The sequence below is a fragment of the Schistocerca americana genome, chromosome 1 (assembly GCF_021461395.2).
Source record: "Schistocerca americana isolate TAMUIC-IGC-003095 chromosome 1, iqSchAmer2.1, whole genome shotgun sequence".
Taxonomy (NCBI): Eukaryota; Metazoa; Arthropoda; class Insecta; order Orthoptera; family Acrididae; genus Schistocerca; species Schistocerca americana.
In genome coordinates this window covers 192,679,815-192,696,346 of record NC_060119.1, presented here as the reverse complement: position 1 = coordinate 192,696,346, position 16,532 = coordinate 192,679,815, and the positions used below count along the sequence as shown (strand labels likewise).

General features: G+C 41.6%; 1 non-coding gene across 1 annotated transcript; it reads left to right on the top strand.

Annotated features, from left to right (window-relative positions):
• The first annotated feature begins 15,960 nt into the window (after window positions 1-15,960).
• Window positions 15,961-16,033, top strand: Trnav-uac. Its single transcript has one exon. It is a non-coding gene; the product is annotated as a tRNA-Val (tRNA).
• Window positions 16,034-16,532: the final 499 nt, after the last annotated feature.

The following is a 16,532-nucleotide window of genomic DNA, read 5'->3' as shown; positions in this document are numbered from 1 at the left end:
AGATATCCTATGTCGATATTTTATGGAAATATTACCTTTAAAAACGGAAAACCTCAAGAGATTAATGAAATGCGTGACTATTTCTTGCGCGAGCGCATGAAGGTTAAGTAGTTCTAAGTTCTACGGGACTGATGACCTCAGAAGTTGAGTCCCATAGTGCTCAGAGCCATTTGAACCATTTGAAGACGCCTAGGGTCAGTGCGGTGGAGGGCTATAGGAAGAATGGAATCAGGAGAGTCGGTAACTGATGTGGCCCGATGGCTTCATGTGAATCGATCTGTTGTTTTTCGGATGAGGCGACAGTCTGTAGAGACAGAATCTGTATCACGAAGACCAGGGCAGGGCCCACCATGTGTGACACCAGAAAGAGAGGACCGTTATTTGGGTGTAAGGGCACCAAGCTACCGCCTCAGAACAGCGCTCATACTTCCGTCTGACCTCGCAGCATCCCCTGGACGAGTTGTATAGAGACAAACGGTGTACAAATACTTCAGCAGACTGGATTTTATTCTGGGGTGTCTTCACAGAAGGGAACATCTAGAGTGGGGCTGTCAACATGCACCCTGGACGGTCGACCTGTGGGACAATGTTCTTGTCACAAATGAGTCCCGTTTTGGTCTGGATAGTGATTCTCGACGGATTCGCATCTGGAGCGAACGTGGGACATGATTTCGGGACCCAAACATTATGGAAAGATGCAATTTCGTCATATGATGACATGGTTGAAGACCGTGGCTGTTATTTGAAGACAAATGTTGATGGTGTTGGGACAGCAACCAGCCACAAATTTATTTTCAGTTCCTTTATTCAAAGGGTACCGTTACCGGTTTCGAGTCGTTATGATTCATCTTCAGATGGTTCATGCTTTCATTACAAAGTTTCTTTTTACTTTTTTACAACGTTTTTTAAACAGATTAAATGTCCTAATATATAAATAATACATAATTATAAGCACGCTACACAGTTGGTTGCGCTATAGTTTTTCATTGGATGTGACTTACGTGAAATGTCGGTTTGGAGTGTTTGTTTTCATTACATTCGTGCAACAGACGTGAATAAATTTGAGGCTGCTTGCTGTCTCAACACCATCAGTATTATGGAAAAAGACCGATATCGAGGAGGATTCCTAATCGTCTGGACAGAGATTATGTAGAACACTCGGCCACCAATTTATGGGTGAATCGGTAAGATTTAACTGCTGTCAGGAACCGTGAGAAGATCTTGGGATCTCATGCGCGGTTGTTGTGAGATGCTGTTGGCCCAAACTTCGTATTGATGGATCCTGAGCACATTTACCAGTTATCAGAATGTGTGTGTGCAATCCGTTAAGTTGGAAAGAAAAGAAGAACATTTTTGACTAGCGCTATGCATGTTGCAGTTGGCCACTTTCTGTATTCTTTACATTGTTTCTACTTTACTATCACCTGTTTACACTGTTTTATGGCAGAATAAACGCATCCTTGCAAAATTTCCGTTTGTTGCTTTAATTTTGGACAGCAGTGTATACAATCCGACTGAAAAATATGCGCCGCTTTAATATTTGATTTTCAGGTGAGTCATTGGGGATGATGCCTATCCAAATTTTTCGAGGCCTGCAACCTCTTTGACTGTCTATCTTCTGTAGCTGAATCAGTGTCGTTTTCCGGCTGAGATATACAAGTGTGTTTGAAAAGTACGTGCAGAGTCCGAGACATGGCACCACCAGCACATCTACATCTATACTCCGCGAGCCACCTTACGGTGTGTGGCGGAGGGTCCTTATTGTACCACTATCTGATCCCCCCTTCCCTGTTCCATTCACGAATTGTGCGTGGGAAGAACGACTGCTTGTAAGTCTCCGTATTTGCTCTAATTTCTCGGATCTTTTGGTTGTGATCATTACGCGAGATATATGTGGGCGGTAGTAATATGTTGCCCATCTCTTCCCGGAATGTGCTCTCTCGTAATTTCGATAATAAACCTCTCCGTATTGCGTAACGCCTTTCTTGAAGTGTCCGCCACTGGAGCTTGTTCAGCATCTCCGTAACGCTCTCGCGCTGACTAAATGTCCCCATGACGAATCGCGCTGCTTTTCGCTGGATCATGTCTATCTCTTCTATTAATCCAACCTGGTAAGGGTCCCATACTGATGAGCAATACTCAAGAATCGGACGAACAAGCGTTTTGTAAGCTACTTCTTTCGTCGATGAGTCACATTTTCTTAGAATTCTTCCTATGAATCTCAACCTGGCGCCTGCTTTTCCCACTATTTGTTTTATGTGATCATTCCACTTCAGATCGCTCCGGATAGTAACTCCTAAGTATTTTACGGTCGTTACCGCTTCCAATGATTTACCACCTATGGCATAATCGTACTGGAATGGATTTCTGCCCCTATGTATGCGCATTATATTACATTTATCTACGTTTAGGGAAAGCTGCCAGCTGTCGCACCATGCATTAATCCTCTGCAGGTCCTCCTGGAGTACGTACGAGTCTTCTGATGTTGCTACTTTCTTGTAGACAACCGTGTCATCTGCAAATAGCCTCACGGAGCTACCGATGTTGTCAACTAAGTCATTTATGTATATTGTAAACAATAAAGGTCCTATCACGCTTCCCTGCGGTACTCCCGAAATTACCTCTACATCTGCAGATTTTGAACCGTTAAGAATGACATGTTGTGTTCTTTCTTCTAGGAAATCCTGAATCCAATCACAAACCTGGTCCGATATTCCGTAAGCTCGTATTTTTTTCACTAAACGTAAGTGCGGAACCGTATCAAATGCCTTCCTGAAGTCCAGGAATACGGCTTCAATCTGCTCGCCAGTGTCTACGGCACTGTGAATTTCTTGGGCAAATAGGGCGAGCTGAGTTTCACATGATCTCTGTTTGCGGAATCCATGTTGGTTATGATGAAGGAGATTTGTATTATCTAAGAACGTCATAATACGAGAACACAAAACATGTTCCATTATTCTACAACAGATTGACGTAAGCGAAATAGGCCTATAATTATTCGCATCTGATTTATGACCCTTCTTGAAAATGGGAACGACCTGCGCTTTCTTCCAGTCGCTAGGTACTTTACGTTCTTCCAGCGATCTACGATAAATTGCTGATAGAAAGGGGGCAAGTTCTTTAGCATAATCACTGTAGAATCTTAAGGGTATCTCGTCTGGTCCGGATGCTTTTCCGCTACTAAGTGATAGCAGTTGTTTTTCAATTCCGATATCGTTTATTTCAATATTTTCCATTTTGGCGTCCGTGCGACGGCTGAAGTCAGGGACCGTGTTACGATTTTCCGCAGTGAAACAGTTTCGGAACACTGAATTCAGTATTTCTGCCTTTCTTCGGTCGTCCTCTGTTTCGGTGCCATCGTGGTCAACGAGTGACTGAATAGGGGATTTAGATCCGCTTACCGATTTTACATATGACCAAAACTTTTTAGGGTTCTTGTTTAGATTGTTTGCCAATGTTTTATGTTCGAATTCGTTGAATGCTTCTCTCATTGCTCTCTTTACGCTCTTTTTCGCTTCGTTCAGCTTTTCCTTATCAGCTATGATTCGACTACTCTTAAACCTATGATGAAGCTTTCTTTGTTTCCGTAGTACCTTTCGTACATGATTGTTATACCACGGTGGATCTTTCCCCTCGCTTTGGACCTTAGTCGGTACGAACTTATCTAAGGCGTACTGGACGATGTTTCTGAATTTTTTCCATTTTTCTTCCACATCCTCTTCCTCAGAAATGAACGTTTGATGGTGGTCACTCAGATATTCTGCGATTTGTGCCCTATCACTCTTGTTAAGCAAATATATTTTCCTTCCTTTCTTGGCATTTCTTATTACACTTGTAGTCATTGATGCAACCACTGACTTATGATCACTGATACCCTCTTCTACATTCACGGAGTCGAAAAGTTCCGGTCTATTTGTTGCTATGAGGTCTAAAACGTTAGCTTCACGAGTTGGTTCTCTAACTATCTGCTCGAAGTAATTCTCGGACAAGGCAGTCAGGATAATGTCACAAGAGTCTCTGTCCCTGGCTCCAGTTCTGATTGTGTGACTATCCCATTCTATACCTGGTAGATTGAAGTCTCCCCCTATTACAATAGTATGATCACGAAACTTCTTCACGACGTTCTGCAGGTTCTCTCTGAGGCGCTCAACTACTACGGTTGCTGATGCAGGTGGTCTATAGAAGCATCCGACTATCATATCTGACCCACCTTTGATACTTAACTTAACCCAGATTATTTCACATTCGGATTCGCTAATAACTTCACTGGATATTATTGAATTCTTTACTGCTATAAATACTCCTCCACCATTGGCGTTTATCCTATCCTTGCGGTATATATTCCATTCTGTGTCTAGGATTTCGTTACTGTTCACTTCCGGTTTTAACCAACTTTCCGTTCCTAATACTATATGCGCACTATTTCCTTCAATAAGAGATACTAATTCAGGAACCTTGCCCTGGATACTCCTGCAGTTTACCAATATTACGTTAACTTTTCCTGTTTTTGGTCTCTGAGGACGGACGTTCTTTATCAACGATGATAATGTCCTCTCTGGTAAGCCGTCAGGTATTTTATCGTTTCGCCCAAGGGGGGGTCCCTCTAACCTAAAAAACCCCCGTGTGCACGCCACACGTACTCTGCTACCCTAGTAGCTGCTTCCGGTGTGTAGTGCACGCCTGATCTGTCTAGGGGGGCCCTACAGTTCTCCACCCAATAACGGAGGTCGATGAATTTGCAACCATTATAGTCGCAGAGTCGTCTGAGCCTCTGGTTTAGACCCTCCACACGGCTCCAAACCAGAGGACCGCGATCGACTCTGGGCACTATGCTGCAGATATTAAGCTCAGCTTGCACTCCGCGTGCGATGCTGGTTGTCTTCACCAAATCAGCCAGCCGCCGGAAGGAACCAAGGATGGCCTCAGAACCCAAGCGGCAGGCGTCATTCGTTCCGACATGTGCTACTATCTGCAGCCGGTCACACCCAGTGCGTTCAATAGCTGCCGGAAGGGCCTCCTCCACATTACGGACGAGACCCCCCGGCAAGCACACCGAGTGCACACTGGCATTCTTCCCCGACCTACCCGCTATTTTCCTGAGGGGCTCCATAACCCGCCTAACGTTGGAGCTCCCTATAACTAATAGGCCCGCCCTCTGTGACTGTCGGGACCTTGCCGGAGAATCAGCCACTGGCCCAACAGGCGAGGCATCCTGTGGTGGCTCGGAAACGATGTCATCACCACTAGGAAGCACCCCGTACCTGTTGGAAAGGGGTAAGGCAGCTGCCACGCGGCCAAATCCCACCTTCGCCTTTCGGCCAGGCACGCGCGAGCCCACCACTGTCCGCCATTCACCCTGGAGTGATGGCTGACCGGTAAGGTGCTCACTGCCGGAAGACGCAGCGACATCAGGGGTTCCATGTGATTCCAAGGCCACTGAAGTAGGCATAGGTCTCACCACAGTTGCCCCAACGCCACTACGAGCCGACGCCTGCGCCTCGAGCTCGATGAGCCTAACAGACAAAGCCTCCACCTGCCCCCGAAGAGTGGCCAATTCTCCTTGCGTCCGCTCACAACAACCACAGTCCCTACACATGACTATGTTTACCCTACTCTATACGGTGACAAATTCCCAAGATAATCTTCTGATGAGCTACTCTGATAATCAAGAAACACTCACTGAAATACGAGACGCGAAAACTACGCTAGGTTTTCCCAGAAAAACTATTTAAAAGCTAAGCGCAGCAAATAAGTACAAAAACGCTTTATACAAACAGTACTCGCTGCTGCTGGTGCTCTCGCTCTGGCTGTCACAAGACAACGTATCGAGGTCATGTTTAGTTAATAGCATCTTTGGAAATAACGCACACTAAGTTTCAGCCATATTGGTCTATTTCTTTGTGTTTGGCATTCGTGAATCAAGGAAGTCGAGCGATTGTCAAAAAACGCACGAAAAAGAATTTCGTGTGGTGATTAAACATTACTTTATGAAAGGCAAAACGCCTCAGGAGACTAACGAGAAGCTTGATAAACATGACGGTGACTCTGCACCTTCCATTAGAACAGTTTATAAGTGGTTTAAAAATTTTCGGTGTGGCCATATGGGAAGTGATGCTGAACGTTCTGGACGCCCTGTGGAGGTTACGACTCCATAAATCATTGATAAAATTCATGACATGGTGATGGATGACAGAAGAGTTAGGGTGCGTGGCATTTCCAGTGCTGTGGGCATCTCGAATGAACGGGTACCTAATATTTTGCATAAACATTTGGACACGAGAAAGCTGTCCGCAAGGTGGTTTTCGCGATTGCTCACGCTTGACCAAAAGCGGAATCGTGTGAAGTGTTGCAAGGATGGTTTGCAGCTGTTCAGGAAGAATCCGCAGGACTTTAAGCATCGTTTCGTCACTGTGGATGAACCAAGGATACATTACTATACTCCTGAGACCAAAGAACAATCTAAACAATGGGTTATCAAGGGAGAATCTGCACCAAAAAAAAGCGAAGACCATTCCTTCGGCCGGAAAGGTTATGGCGACTGTCTTTTGGGACTCGCAAGGGATAATCCTCATAGACCTGGAAAATAATAAAACTATTAAAGGTGCATATTATTCATCGTTATTGGACCGTTAGAAAACCGAGCTGCAAGAAAAACGCCGATGGTTGTACCGCAAAAAAGTCGTTTTCCATTATGACAATGCACCAGCCCCCCTATTCTCCAGACTTGGCTTCCTCGGACTACTATTTGTTCTCCAATTTAAAAAAAAATGGCTGGCGAGATGGCGAGACAAAGATTTTATTCAAACGAGGAGGTGATTGCGGCAACTGATTGCTATTTTGCAGACTTGGACAATTCCTATTATTCGGAAGGGATCAACAACTTAGAACAGCGTTGGACGAAGTGTATAAGTCTAAAAGGAAACTATGTAGAAAAATAAAAAAAGGTTTACCCCAAACACGTAAGTAGTTTTTATTTTTGCGCGGACTTTAGAAACGCCCCTCGTAAGAGCCACCAGGAAACTTTTGACGATGTTGTGTGACATTCACTCTTTAAAATTCTGAAGCTGATGGGCATTGGGGAATCAGACACTAAAAGCAGTTGTGCTATTTGGGCCGCAATATAACTGACGATAGCAGAAATAAAGAAGATGAAAAATGCTAAATTTAAACAGGAGGGAAAGAGAAATATGTTAATGTCGAATTGAAAGTTAAGTGTTCGGAAGTCTTTTCTGAAAATATTGGTCTGGGGTGTAACCTATGCGGAATTGAAATATGGACAATGAACAGTACAGACAAGTAGGTAAAATATTATTTGGCACATTAGATGAAGCTGACGCTACATATTTCAGGGTCGCATAGAGGCTACGGAAAGAAACGCGGAATGACTTTTAAGGGTAACTATATATTGTCAAGATACTAGAAGCTCGCGCTTCATCGAGTCAGGCAAAGAGGTCATAGACCAGCTAGGTCGTTGGTGCTCTCACAGCGTATGCTTCTGAAAACCATCTTTTTGTTGCATTCCCTTACAGTGTTTATTAGGTCCTTGGCTAAAGCCATAATATCCCTCATAGATTTAAGATGGGGCAGACTGTCTACAACTGCCAAGTCTAAACTGTGAGCAGTGCAGTGCACATAACGTTCTTTTGGTTGTATATCCAAAACTAATTTTTTTAATCCTTACCTCTCATATTCGAGGCACCATCATAGCACTGTCTTCTTAAGTTGTCCATTGACAAACTAAGACGAGCAAAAACGTCTTTTAAAATACTAAACGTAGTTTGTGATTCAGCGTTGGGGGTCTGGTATAAGTCAATAAAGTCTTCGTTGATGATTAAGGAATCATCGACAGTTCCAATACAAAATGACACTTGTTCATGATCGAAGAATCACTTGTTTCGTCAACCATAATAGAAAAATGTTCAGTCTCCTTGATTGAAGCCAATACCTTTCTAAACACAGACTTTCCTAGTAGATCAATGATCTCGTTTTGAATATCGTGGGACGTCCACTTATACCCCGAACGCCCTAACCAATCTTTAAACTCAGGTATGTCATTCTTTCGGAGTTACAACAATTGAAATAAATTTAGGTTTACATCTTTGTGTCCTCTAATTGCTAGTCCTTGTTGACATAAAAATTGCATGGTTGTAAAAATTGTCTCAAGAGCTAAGCGGCCTTTCTTCATATCATTATCTAACTGTTCATTCAATTGGGAGGCCACACTTCTGTTAGTGATAGAATTTAGTTTCAGAAAACCTTCTTTGTACGTAAACGTATTTTCAGGAAGGCGGAATTTTTCCAAAGCTTTTTTCCACTTAGAAAACCCTACGGAAGTAAATGCATCTTCTTTTTTTGAAGAAAATTGCAAAAAGAATTTTAGCATCTCCCTCTTTGCAGGTTTTGCAGAAAACTTTTTCGGTAGATGCTTCATATTCTAATCATGTATATTTGATCCACCAACACTTCTGAAATGATCTTCCCTTACAGGATTGTCCATGTTTCGGCTGTGAACGGTTCTCGCCTGAAGACGACGAAGCAATTGACGACACAATATTTATTGGAGATTGGCTTTTAGTATCATCAACTTCCAAGCACGCCTTTTTGGTAGCAAATTTATCCTTTGCAAACTTAATTCACAATACACTAAGAGACTAAAGAAAAAGAATAAAATATAGTCATATAGAATAGTCCTCTAGACACTAAATTCGGAACACGTATGCAGCATGCACTGAACGAAACTATCCGCACTGAAAGATTGCGACAGCAGGGTGGGCTTTATTTAGCCGCGGCATCGTAATGTCTCAAAGCGTCAAGGAGGGATCTAGGGTTCTAGACGAATCTGATGAAGTCCTGTATCTGTCGCTGCAGCCGCAGCGCTGGCCCGTTAGCGCCAGACTTAACCCGAAGGTTCGCGCACCGGAACAAATTCCAAGTGTGCCCGGAGCACTCCTTTTCAGTTAACCTGCTTACTACTGTGATAATTATTTGTTTTAACTCATTACTGAATTTATTTTAAAAGGTAACTATCGTCAAACAAGGAAAATAAAAAATTCTGGCTAGCGCCAGACTTTATCCGAAGGTTCGCGCACCGGGACAAATTCTAAGCGCGTCCACGGCACTGTAGCACTATCATGATTTACACCACTCGTTTTCAGTTAACCTGCTTACTACTGTGATAATTGTTTTAACTCATTACTGAATGTATTTTAAAAGGTAACTGTCGTCAAACAAGGAAAATAAAAATCCAACATAATTTTGTGATCATACAAAACATAATATAATTAATAATTTTCTTAAATTAATGGGGGGGGGCGCCTCCACCCCCCCCCCCCCCCAAACGAATTTCTGAGGGGACTTGAGCCCCCTCAAGCCCCATGTAGTCGGCGCCTGTGATAGTATATGATATTCAGATAGCCCCATGAACAGAAAAGTAATGGCAATTGAATAGCAACATTCAGTACCTTTAAATGCTTTGAAAACTGCTTGTCAGCTACAGAAATATGAGGAATTTTCTAATAATTTCTCAAGCACAATCTTATTGCCTTCAGGGTTAGTATACTGTCCTGTATGTATGAGCTCCCCATCCCCCCCCCCCCCCCCCCCCAACGATATAGATAGCCGTACCGTAGGTGCAACCACAACGGAGGGGTATCTTTTCAGAGGCCAGACAAACGTGTGGTTCCTGAAGAGGGGCAGCTGCCTTTTCAGTAGTTGCAGGGGCAACAGTCTGGATTATTGACTGACCTGGCCTTGTAACACTAACCAAAACGGCCTTGCTGTGCTGGTACTGCGAACGGCTGAAAGCAAGGGGAAACTACAGCCGTAATTTTTCCCGAGGGCATGCAACTTTACTGTGTGATTAAATGATGATGGCTTCCTCTTGGGTAAAATATTCCGGAGATAAAATAGTCCCCCATTGGGATTTCCGGGCGGGGACTACTCAAGAGGACGTCGTTATCAGGAGAAAGAAAACTGGCGTTCACGGATCGGAGCGTGGAATGTCAGATCCCTTAATCGGCAGGTGGGTTAGAAAAATTAAAAAGGGAAATGGATAGGTTAAAGTTAGATAAAGTTAGATATAGTGGGAATTAGTGAAGTTCTGTGGCAGGAAGAACAAGACTTTTGGTCAGGTGAATACGGGGCTATAAATACAAAATCAAATGGGGGTAATGCAGGAGTAGGTTTAATAATGCATAAAAAAATAGGAGTGCGGTTAAGCTACTACAAACAGCATAGTGAACGCATTATTGTGGTCAAGGTAGACACGAAGCCCACGCCTACTACAGTAGTACAAGTTTATATGCCAACTAGCTCTGCAGATGATGAAGAAATTGATGAAATGTATGATGAGATAAAAGAAATTATTCAGGTAGTGAAGGGAGACGAAAATTTAATAGTCATGGGTGACTGGAATTCGACAGTAGGAAAAGGAAGAGAAGGAAACGTAGTAGGTGAATATGGATTGGGGCTAAGAAATGAAAGAGGAACCCGCCTGGTAGAATTCTGAACAGAGCATAACTTAATCATAGCTAACACTTGGTTCAAGAATCATGAAAGAAGGTTGTATACGTGGAAGAACCCTGGAGATACTAGAAGGCTTCAGATAGATTATATAATGGTAAGACAGAGATTTAGGAACCAGATTTTAAACTGTAAGACATTTCCAGGGGCAGATGTGGACTCTGACCACAATCTATTGGTTATGAACTGTAGATTAAAACTGAAGAAACTGCAAAAAGGTGGGAATTTAAGGAAATGGGACCTGGATAAATTGACTAAACCAGAGGTTGTACAGAGTTTCAGGGAGAGCATAAGGAAACAATTGACAGGAATGGGGGGAAAGAAATACGGTAGAAGAAGAATGGGTAGCTCTGAGGGATGAAGTAGTGAAGGCAGCAGAGGATCAAGTAGGTAAAAAGACGAGGGTAACAGAAGAAATATTGGATTTAATCGATGAAAGGAGAAAGTACAAAAATGCAGTAAGTGAAGCAGGCAAAAAGGAATACAAACGTCTCAAAAATGAAATCGACAGGAAGTGCAAAACGGCTAAGCAAGGATGGCTAGACGACAAATGTTAGGATGTAGAGGCGTAGCTGACGAGGGGTAAGATAGATACTGCCTACGGGAAAATTAAAGAGACCTTTGGAGAAAAGAGAACCACTTGTATGAATATCAAGAGCTCAGATGGAAACCCAGTTCTAAGCAAAGAAGGGAAAGCAGAAAGTTAGAAGGAGTATATAGAGGGTCTATACAGGGGCGATGTTCTTGAAGACAATATTATGGAAATGGAAGAGGAGGTAGATGAAGATGAAATAGGAGATATAATACTGCGTGAAGAGTTTGACAGAGCACTGAAAGACCTAATTCGAAACAAGGCCCCGGGAGTAGACAACATTCCATTAGAACTACTGACAGCCTTGGGAGAGCCAGTCCTGACAAAACTCTACCATCTGGTGAGCAAGACGTATGAGACTGGCGAAATCCCTCAGACTTCAAGAAGAATATAACAATTCCAATCCCAAAGAAAGCAGGTGTTGACAGATGTGAAAATTACCGAACTATCAGTTTAATAAGTCACAGCTACAAAATACTAAGGCGAATTCTTTACAGACGAATGGAAAAGCTGGTAGAAGCCGACCTCGGGGAAGATCAGATTGGATTCCGTAGAAATGTTGGAACACGTGGGGAAATACTGACCCTACGACTTATCTTAGAAGAAAGATTAAGGAAAGGCAAGCCTACGTTTCTAGCAATTGTAGACGTAGAGAAAGCTGTTGACAATGTTGACTGGAATACTCTCTTTGAAATTCTGAAGGTGGCAGGGGTAAAATTCAGGGAGTGAAAGGCTATTTACAATTTGTACAGAAAGCAGATGGCAGTTCTAAGCGTCGAGGAACATGAAAGATAAGCAGTGGTTGGGAAGGCAGTGAGACAGGGTTGTAGCCTCTCCCCGATGCTATTCAATCTGTATATTGAGCAAGCAGTAAAGGAAACAAAAGAAAAGTTCGGAGTAGGTATTAAAATCCATGGAGAAGAAATAAAAACTTTGAGGTTCGCCGATGACATTGTAATTCTGTCAGAGACAGCGAAGGACTTGGAAGAGCAGTTGAACGGAATGGACAGTGTCTTGAATGGAGGGGAAAAGATGAACATCAACAAAAGTAAAACACGGTTAATGGAATGTAGTGGAATTAAGTCGGGTGATGCTGAGGGAATTAGGTTAGGAAATGAGACACTTAAAGTAGTAAAGGAGTTTTGCTATTTGGGGAGCAAAATAATTGATGATGGTCGAAGTAGAGAGGATATAAAACGTAGACTGGCAATGGCAAGGAAGGCGTTTCTGAAGAAGAGAAATTTGTTAACATCGAGTATAGATTTAAATGTCAGGAAGTCTTTTCTGAAAGTATTTGTATGGAGTGTAGCCATGTATGGAAGTGCTACAGAAGAATGCTGAAGATTAGATGGGTAGATCACGTAACTAATGAGGAGGTATTGAATAGAATTGGAGAGAAGAGAAATTTGTGGCACAACTTGACTAGGAGCAGGGATCGGTTGGTGGGGCATATTCTGAGGCATCAAGGGATCACCAGTTTAGTATTGGAGGGCAGCGTGAAGGGTAAAAATCGTAGAGGGAGAGCAAGAGATGAATACACTAAGCAGATTCAGAAGGATGTAGGCTGCAGTAGGTACTGGGAGATGAAGAAGCTTGTACAGGACAGAGTAGCATGGAGAGCTGCATCAAACCAGTCTCAGGACTGAAGACCACAACATCAACAATGTACGAGCTGTTGTTGTTGCACTTTGTACCATAATTAGTTCTTGCTTTGCAATCACAATAGCGCATTTCGTGTCCTGAAAATACCCCGTTAGCTTCCTGAGTGATATACATCCACTAAAGCACTAGTAGTCACTTATCGATGTGTCATTTGGAATGTCTATGAACCATTGTGGATTCTTAAAAACCATTCATATCTGTAGTTGAAAGGGAAACATATTTTATAAGGATTGATATGATCACAACATTTCTTGTATGGTCAATTTCGACACTGTTCAGTTAGTATCTTATTTCCTGAAACAGGAATGTGAAAGCTTTACGTGTACATTTCAATGACTCTGTAGGGACTCCATTCTTTTCTACAAGTTTTTCTTTCAAGTATGTGAAGCTGTTCCTTGCAAATGTTAAAGCATTCTGGTGTTCAATGAGAATGCTAATTCCATCATTACTACGAAATATTGCAGAAACAAAAGGTATGTGAGAGAAATATTCCTGATGGATAAGCTGCTTTTAACATTGAACTGTGATGGTTGTATCGAGTGATGTCATTGTGTGGTTTCAAACCTAGCAATTTAAGGAATTTATAATTATCCTGTGCTATAACAGTGTGTTTCCACAGTGGTGTCGTGTACTGAGAGCTGCGTGTATCAGTTTTATACCTTACACCCATGCTGGTTCTGCTTCAAGTGTAAACACAATACAATTCCATCACTGCAAAAGTAGACTAGATGTCCATCTTGGTCTATAATATTCAGCTTGAGGAGATCTAATGTGTGTACTGTCACTGGAAGGTATATGGCGTTGGCAGGTACCTCAGTAATGGGCCCAATGTAGGGAAGAAGCTGTAGATTGTGGGAATCGGTTTGCTGTCGAGATGTGCTTTCGTTGCAATAGTATTACACTCAACAACAGAGTTGTGCTAACCAGTAGTATATGTACTGGTTGAGCTGACGCATAAAGTTTAATAGAATTTTTTTCCAAAATTTGATTCCTTGACAAACCTCGTAAAGGTACTGTTGAACCTTTATAATGAAAGTCTATTGTTCCTTTTGTTGCTTTTTACCTCCATTTTAAGTATATCGGTGTTTGCATGTAAATCAAATATTTGTACTGACTGTTTTATGTATACGTTTAAATTATCAGTATCATATGAGCTAAGGGTATTTCCACAGAATCACCACTTCCTAGATGTATAAGGGGCATTCAAATGAAAACGAGACAAATGGATAAGATGTAAGTAAACTGTTTATTTTTCAAAAAATAATCACTATAACTGTCAATGCAGTTATCCCAATGTGAGACAAAGTGGTTACTGTCTTCATGGAAAAATGTTTGTGACTACAGAACCACGAATGCCACCCAGGCATGCACTTCTGTGTCTGAAGGAAATCAGTGGCACTGAATGTCCTTCCTCAGGCCTCCAAAAAATATAGAAGTTACATGGGGAGACATCGGGACTGTGTGGAGGACGTGTAAGGTCTTGTCAGCGATTTTCAAGCAAAAATTTATAGTGAGGCAGTGGAGCAGTAGTTTTAAAACACTGGAAATAACAGACGTCCACATAATAGTACCGTATGTGTGTTTTCGAAAGTTTGAAGAATACATCGACGCAATTATATTTTATTAATCACATTTCTCTTACTACAAATTACCATTATTTGTATCTAACATGCTCCACAATTGTGCAGTATTACAATCTTGCGTCGCAGTATTGTCAATAGTGATTATTTGCTTTACATTGTTACCAGAGCTAGACTAAAGATCGATTGTTGATATATCTTCGCATAAATGACCTACGGCTCTAACCAAAACAATCAGACAACCGTAGTATTAGGAAGTCTGACAGCTGTTCGTTTGAATTAGAGGTGGCGATAACCTAGATCACTTAGATCATTTTTGCGATACTGGTACTATTTTTGTTACTTTCAATAATACTAGGATGAGGCAGAGTGTATCTTTAAAGATTGTTTGCCTATCGTGCTTTAATCATTTGTATATGTTTCACAGTGCTTTAATATGTGGGCCATTCAGTGATGTCTTCATTTTCTCCGTCCGAATGTCGCAATGTACGTTTCCAGACTCAACCACTAATCACTGTGTAGATTAGACTTTTCCTACCGGTGTGTCGCAATGTGGCACAATAGGGTGGACTGTATTGCGAAATTTTGTTCTATCCAGAGGCCTAAACTTCAAAAATTCTTAGTACGAGGCATTTAGTTTTTTAACATAGCCTGTAATAACTGATAAACAATTTTTAGATTATCAGCACCTGCAACGGTGGGCAATCATCATTTCTGCTTGCATCTAATTCGAACCACGTTAAAAATATAGAACAGTGGTTACCTAACTCATCCTATTTAATTGATCAGTTTCAGCGTAAGGCCTATAGACGATCTATGTAGGTATAGGTAAAAAAAATTTATTTCAATTTTGTGCTTAAGTAATTATGTTGCCCACATAATAATCCAAAATTATGGACCACTGCATTTGTTAATTCTAAAATCAGTGACAAAAAATTTTATTGGACATTACCTCCACATACTATATGAAAGTAAATAATACGTACATATACTACAGTAACAACTATTAACAATAGTGCCTAATCGACACCCGATGCTTCAGAAGATTATGGTCCACGCGCAACATTAAATTGGCCCTGGATCGTTATATCCCTTGACAATTACACAGCATTTACGTAATGAAATGGGGAACGAAAGTTGGTGAGAGAACTAAACATTTTATATTTAAGAAAGGAATTTTTTTTAAAGCAATGTGAACAACAATACTTCTTTGATGTAACTAGGCCCTGCGCCAATTGCCATTTTTGGTACGACACAGCCATAGTAAAACATTTAACTGAGACGCGATTATAATTAAAGGCATGACATGTTGATAACTTTCAATCTATGCATACACGTCAAATCACGTTATTCGAAAAGTTAGAAATTTGGGAAAGGGCCCACTTCAATTACAATACAATATATCTTACATCCATGTTAAGTAAACTGTATTATTTGCTCGTCTCATTTCCCCAATCTCATATCAACATCCAGAAAAGTACTATAAAAAACTGCAGTTGAGACGCTGCTTACTAAATAATAAACTCAAAAACCTTGTGTAATACACGTGGGAAGTACTTTTACTGGCGTTTAGAGTATCAGTCTCTCAGAGGAACGTTGCATCGTGGTTCCGTGGTGTAGTGGTTATCACGTCTGCTTTACACGCAGAAGGTCCCCGGTTCGATCCCGGGCGGAACCATAATTTTTTTTTAAATTAATTTAATGCAAGAAACTCCTGTGAGGATCGGTGATATGCCTATTATGAACGTTTTAAGCTCGGTAGCCAGACACTGGAAATGAACTTTATGTTTGATAATAACTCGATAGCATTAAATATTGCTCCACCGTCGTCAGTGTTAGAAGCTAAAGAATACCGCGTTTTCGTTGCAAATGAGATAGTTTCTAAAGTGAAACTGCTTCTGTATCGTATTACCGACAAGCTATGTGTACGTTTCGTTATTAGTCTGACAATTGTGTTACAGAAACTGTGCTCCGAGAATATCTTGTAAGTCACAGAGAAAATGGGAAGAACGTTCATGACTAATTGTATCACTTAGTGACCTGGGAAACGTCTTGTTCTGCAATCAACATAAAATTAAACTTTCGCTGAAATTGGTGGCCAGATAAGAAACTAGTACGCTTCAATCCATAAGATCGATTGGCGGTGATGAGGAAGCAAGCACAAGACCACAATATGG